Source organism: Neolamprologus brichardi, chromosome 19 (genome assembly GCF_056152115.1).
Source record: "Neolamprologus brichardi isolate AB-2024 chromosome 19, ASM5615211v1, whole genome shotgun sequence".
NCBI classification, from domain to species: domain Eukaryota; kingdom Metazoa; phylum Chordata; class Actinopteri; order Cichliformes; family Cichlidae; genus Neolamprologus; species Neolamprologus brichardi.
In genome coordinates, this window is record NC_142122.1 from 7,594,142 (window position 1) to 7,601,485 (window position 7,344).

The window sequence follows — 7,344 nt, forward strand, 5'->3', positions numbered from 1 at the left end:
ACCTTCGCACATGCGCGAATGGGCAGTTGATCTTGTAGTGATGGGCAGCTGAACCAGTCAACTCAATAGGGAAGATGATAAACGCATACTGGCCCTCTCAATGGGAAATTTGAGTTAAAAAAAAAAAAATAACAAGACGGAACAATCGATCGACATAAAGTATTATGCACATTGTGCAAGAAGGAATTTTCTTTTCATCGAAGCATTTCCAGCTTCAAATATCACATTGACACAAAGCATACATTAGTCGGCGATGCTGCTAGGACTTTGGCTAATGCGTCAGCCTGCTTGTGACAAACCACTAACGGAGAATCGGGGGCTCAGTAAGTCTACCTCAGACATATTGACCTGACACAATGCCACGTGAATTGCAACAAATGGCAGACCTATTAATACACCTCTTATTAGTTTCACTATTAGTTTTAGTTTTCCGCCTCTGTCAGTGCGCCCCAGGGCAGCTGTGGCTACAGTGTAGCTTGCCATCACCAGTGTGTGAATGTGTGTGTGAATGGGTGGATGACTGAATGTGTAAAGCGCTTTGGGGTCCTTAGGAACTAGTAAAGCGCTATACAAATACAGGCCATTTTAATATTGTTGAGAACATGCATAGCTTTGGTTCCTTGTTTCAATTAGAGTGTTCAAAGCAGGCCTGGTCGCCTGAATACCGCAGCTAGGAATAATGGAATAGGACTCCGGTTCTATTTTGTGGGTTTTCTCTCTGAACTTGGGCCATGATTAAGAGGGACGGCCAGGGGCATTCGTATTGTGCCGCTAGAGGTGAAATTCTTGGACCGGCGCAAGACGGACGAAAGCGAAAGCATTTGCCAAGAATGTTTTCATTAATCAATGAAGTCCGGCATCTGGTACTTCAAGCCAGTCTAATTGACAGTCTAATTGCGATTATATTACAGAAAATTGTGCGATTAATTAGTTATTTTTTTAATCGATTGACAGCACTAAAATAAAAACTAATTAGAAAATACAGAACTTTATTAACGCTTCAATTTTAATTGTTGATAAAGCTTTAAAGATAACTTAATATTTAAATTAAATAAAAACGTAAAACTCTGCAATAAACTGGAGACCTGTCCTGGGTGTAACCTTCTCCTTGCCCAAGGTTTAAGAGAAACAAGTTTAAGAGGAAGTATTTATTTCACCAAGGTTCCAAAGTTCCACTTGAATTAAGTTGTTACTAGATGTAACACTGGTTCTATGAATATTACTGATGCGTGACAGCTGAAGGGGCCACCCCTCGTCTCCTTGCCAGCAAGCATTCTCAGTAGTTCTTGATAGTTGAGAATTTGAGCTACTAATTGCTCTCATGGTTCTGGAATATTTTGTTTTTGATTCCATCCATCTATCACTTTGCCTTCTGTGCTCTTGCCTAAGTACTTTTTTTAGGTTCTGAAGCAAAATATATAACTTTGTTTTTTCACAAGAAAAAGAAAGTGACTCGTGAATTTGCAATCTCCTGTCAGGGTGTCATCCCCTATTTGGGGATGATATTTTACCTGTGGGAATAACAAATTATTCTTCTTTCAGGTCATGCTTGAACTGCTTTTGTCTATTGAGCTTTGACCAGAGTTGCAACTGCAGTTATTAATTATGACTTGACAAAAATAAAAAAAAATAAAGAACAGGATAACAAGCGAATGTACATTCACTTTGTATAAATCTGTTGTCTAAAGCAACAGCTAATTCACTCATCCATTTAAATGGACTCGACCTTTCCGGCTCAGACTGAGGATCAGACCGGGAATCTTAATGTTTCCCTGCATACCATTTGGTGTAGTGCATGGTACCTGCGGTGTTTGTTTACATAGCTTCATTTCAGATTAGACAGTGTGACTTGCAACAAAACATGCAGATAATTTAATTAACTTAAAGCTCAGGTGAGACCACAGAATCCAACCTGACTGCTGCCTAGAGCTAAAACGATTGCAACACAACTAGGCACCTTTTACAGGAAGAGTGAGGTTACACAACCTACTGCCAGAACCAGTTTTATTACATTATTGCATACTGAAATAAAGCAAGCTAAAACAAGAATGGGACTACTTAGTATGACTAAGAAATTCCAGTGAAAGAATGGAACTAAATGTTCAGATCTGCATTTACATTAAATCCACAGGCATGGAGAGGCTTGTAATTTAGGTTTGACTTTAAAGTGAGGCGTGTTACCACAATACATTAAAAAAAAAGTCAATTAAAGGTTTGTTCTTGTGAGTGCTTGCTGACTGGCTGTTCATTGACAAGAATCACTGATGTGATCCTACTCCTGCATTTCAGGCAAGCTGTGTCAACTCGTAGATGAATGTACTCAAGATTAAATCTTAATCGCTTTTAGTGGACACCACTCAGTGAATTTGTAGCTGCAGGTTGATTTTTGAATTATTCAAATGGAGGAGAAATAAAAAAAGTATCATGAAAAAAGTGATCTGAAAGAGGAAGACTGTTATGTCTTTCCAGAGCTGCTGGTTCCATGAAGTTCTAGCTCATAGGAATCCAGTAAGGACAAGTGGATCTCTAACCCCAAAGTAGGTGAGAAAGACAAGGGGGGAAGATGGTTTTGCAGAGTCCCCATAAAATAATGTCTGCCACCTAGGACATATCGAGGTGTCACATTGGCACATCACAGCCAAAGACTGTATATAAAAGATGACAGTGTCCACTGTATTTGAAGTCTCATAAAATAAGCATTTTTGTCTCCATCATGTTGAATTTTTGGAGCCAGAAAATACCATGTTTGGATAAAGTATTGGTCCATATATGATATGGCCCTGCCCTTTGTGCGGATTGGTGCTGCCGGTGCAATGATGCGGATGCTATACCGGTCTGTTGTGGTGAAGAGAGAGCTGAGTGTAAAAGCGAAGCTCTCAATTTACCGGTCGATCTATATCCCTACCCTCACCTATAGTCACGAGCTGTGGGTAGTGACCGAAAGAACGAGATCACGGATACAAGGATGGAAATTGGCTTCCCCCGAAGGGTGGCTGCCCTCTCCCTTAGACATAGGGCGAGAATTTCAGCCATTTGGGAGGGGCTCAGAGAAAGGAGCCAGTTGAGGTGGTTCAGGCATCAGACAAGGATGCCTCCTGGGCACCTGTACGCTGGAGAGATTATATCTCTTGGCTGGCCTGGACAAGCTAGAGGAGGTGACTGGGGAGAGGAAGGTCTGGGCTTCTCTGCTTGAGCTGCTGCACCTGCGACCTGGCCTCGGATAAGTGTAAGAAAATGGATGGATGGATGAACCATTATGCAGAAGGTGCGACGTGTTTTTTTTAAATGTATTAATACAAGACTATGCACGAAGACAACACAGTCAGCCTAAGGAGATGCAATGTCAAAATATTTGGTGGGTTACACTTTTACTCACTGATTAGCTTCGGACAACCAGCAAGACTGTGGTTTGGGGTAAAACATGTCCTTATAACAGTAAGCTTCATTGTTGAGACAAGTCGGCAGTTATAGTGATGTGTCATTATTGGCATAGCTGAGTGAATCATGCGCAGCAGCCCAGTAACTTGTGCCTAACTTAGTCTCACTGTCAGCTTTGACATAACATTGTTATTTGGACCAGGAATGAGAACAGTCTGGTAAAATCTGAGAGCTGTTCTTGATTTCCAGAATACAAAAAGTCGCAATAAAAGGACGTTTCTTATCTTAAACATGTCAAATTTACAAAATTACCACAACCAATTAAGAAATAATTTCAAATCTAAATTTCAAAATCCAGTATAATAAAAACATTATTATCATGCCTTTGGCTTTGAACATATTTATGCTCTACTTGCCCACTTGTCAGTGGGTTGTTTCAGCTTGTTCTCTGCTGACTCATCAATTTTTCTTCTTTCAGGGTTGAGTTGCTCGGCGTTTGTTCGCATGGTGGTGTGAGGACTGAGACCTCGAAAAAGAAAAAAAAGAAAAAAAGAGTGTAGGTATTGTCACTGCAAGATTTTTTTTATGCGTCCTGGGTTGGCCTGAAGCTCTGCGGACAGGCTGCTGCATCAGCACATTTCACTCCTTTGATCCTTTCGCAGAAAAAGTGCCAGACTGAAGAGAAGGCTTAAAGCTTTACACTTCATGCGTCACAGTTTTACTATTTAGTCTATGAAACTTAGGATGAAAGTACAAAACGTTGCATAAATAATAAGCCACCTACTGAGGCCTGCAGAATCACACCGAGTTGGCATGTAATAAATTTAAAGAAAAATGGCACTATTGTACATCTCATTGATTTTCACATCTCCGCTGACCCTGTAAGAGTTGGAGTTGGTGCTGTGAAGCCTTGGTTGTTTGGTGAAGTTGGACAACTGGCACCAGGATCTAGAAGTGGATTTCATACCTAACTGCACACACTGTACTACTGAGGGCCAAATTTACTAAGCAGGTCAAATTACTGAGATGCCTGGTTGGATGAGAGCAGAAGGTGTTGCATGTAATCTAGTAACAATGTGTAAATTTATGACCACTGTCACAGCCAGTTCATTTCAATAATGACCAACACAGTTCACACAAAGAGGAATGCAAATTATTGAGTTAAGAAGACCCAACAAGAACGCAAGCAATATAGAACAAAAACACTGCAGTGCAAGTGCAGGTTTTATACATGCATGTCACTCCAGAAACAGTGTGTCGGTTGAGATCAATGTGAGGTTGTCGAAGGAGAACCTGTATATTTTAATATATGGGTAAAATTCTGTGTTAATAAACCACTAATCTGTGTCCGACAGCTGACACGTGGGATTTATAGAACAGCACAAAACATTATTTATCATCAATTCAATTCAATTCAATTTTATTTATATAGCGCCAAATCACAACAAATGTCGCCTCAAGGCGCTTCATAGATACAGAGAAAAGCCCAACAATCATACGACCCCCTATGAGCAAGCACTTTGGCGACAGTGGGAAGGAAAAACTCCCTTTTAACAGGAAGAAACCTCCGGCAGAACCAGGCTCAGGGAGGGGCGGCCATCTGCTGCGACCGGTTGGGGTGAGAGAAGGAAGACAGGATAAAAGACATGCTGTGGAAGAGAGACAGAGGTTAATAACAGATATGATTCAATACAGAGAGGTCTATTAACACATAGTGAGTGAGAAAGGTGACTGGAAAGGAAAAACTCAATGCATCATGGGAATCCCCCCGGCAGCCTACATCTATTGCAGCATAACTAAGGGAGGATTCAGGGTCACCTGGTCCAGCCCTAACTATATGCATCAAATCCTAATAATCAGAAAATGAATGAAGTTAATGCTATTTTGTCACATGTACCGCATGTCTAAATGCACACATTTGTACTGCATGCCATGAAGATGCAGGTATCTGAAGGGAAAATTCTGACTCACATTTCCCTGTGCAACTATGATTTCTTCAAAATCCTGAATTCATTCAAGAACACCTGAATTACACATTGGTAAGATTTACGCATTATTCTAACATGAATCACATTATTACGCATTTCTATAGGCAGGTCAACGTGATATGTAAAAGAATAATGGAGTATTAAAAAAATTATACATAAAAGCCAAATTGTGATGTTGCAGAGCTGTGTGTGCACACTGCTGATTAAAAACATGCAGGGGCTTTTGTACTCTGCAGATTTCAGTGTGGAGCAATGTCTTTGTTGGGTATTTGTAGCTGAAGCGGTAGAGCAGGTCATCAACTAATCGGAAGGTTGGTGGTTTGATCCCTGGCTGCTCCAGTTTGCATGTCAAATATCCTTGGGCAAGTTACTAACCCAAAGTTGCTCTCCGATACATCCATCAGAGTATGAATGTTAGATAGAAAGCACTTATGTATAGAAAAAAGTGCTTGTATGAATGCACAGGTAGAAGACAAGACTACAATATGAGAACCAGGACATTTACCGTTTGTAAAAATGTAATTAAAAACCTGAAATACTACAAACTCCTCTGTTGAGCGTGAAAGGTAAGTTTATGGTATGTAATATATCCATGGCTACTACGAATCTTGTTTTGGGCAAATATTCTTCCCTTTCATCCATCGCTCTATGTTACTTTCTACATTGTTTCATAAAAAGTAGTACTGAGACCAGAAACATGTTGGGGCTCTGCTCTAAACATGGTAATGAGGATACAGAGAGCTATAGTCTTTGGCAAAGCACTCACAGCTTTAAACAGTTCCGCGTCCTAGTGCTAATAAATTCAACGATCATAATACAGTTCTGTCAGGAGAAAAATATAACATGGTTTTCTTTGTTGTGGGTTCAACTTTCCCCACAAAATGTTTTGCAATCTGAGAGGGAAAATCCTACAAATACATATTCAGTATTGACAGCTGTAGAAATGCCCATTCACACCATTTAATAGCTAAACTGACAGGTTCTTGAGTTTTCCACCGATACAGACTGTAAATCTGGCTTTTTGCATGAACACACACTTTTCTTATAGCTGTCCTCATTTCCTCTTTAGTAATCCTGATCCACCCTCCTTTCTTATTTTCTTCATGAACTCCTTCCGTCTTCTCAACACTCTCTTCACTTATTAGTACCTTTCCATTGCTGTCCTTAACCACTGGATGCACAATTACTTATCAGAAAGGTAAAACATAAAATTAAATCTGAAACAAACAAGGGGCCACTATTCTACAACCAATCTGAGATTTTCATTGATCATTACATGGAAAAACCAGAGAAGTCTGAGGCTTTTAAGTCCAGCATGCATAAAGTCCCCAGATTAGTTTATGATATTTTCTATATCTTCTATACAGCGAAACAAAAAAATTAACCACACACATAACTTTTCTAGCAGATGTAAAAATACCTTCCATAACCCAAAATTCAATTCACACCTCATGATGACCTGCATGATGTTTCATCTTACATTCAGGTTCTTTTCTCTCTGCTGGCACTGGCTGACCCAGTTCTTGTGGCCTAATTGCCAGTAGTCATGGTGAAGCCAAAGCATTGTGAACAAAAAGGAGGCCAATCTGGCTGGTACTACACCAGATGACATTTAAAAAAAAATGTTTATTTGTTCAACCAGAAACGTTAGCAGTGTCCCCAAACAAAGGGGTCTCGTCACCAAGCCTTTATTGCACACTTACACAAGCCTAAAGCTTCCTGTTCACCCTGGAAAAGTTTTAAAAGTATATTACACCTAGATCTATTTACAAATTGAGAGGATTAAAGGAGCGCGTCCTCATTTCGAGTAAAGGGTAAAATCATAATTTGATATCTTGGGGAGGTATGGGTGGGAGGTAGATGTGAAAGCACTGATATAATTTGTCATATGCGTAGAGAAAAGAAAATCATCTCCATACTAAGGCATTAAAACACCTCTGGACATATTAACAATTCATATATAGTTTGACTTAACAGT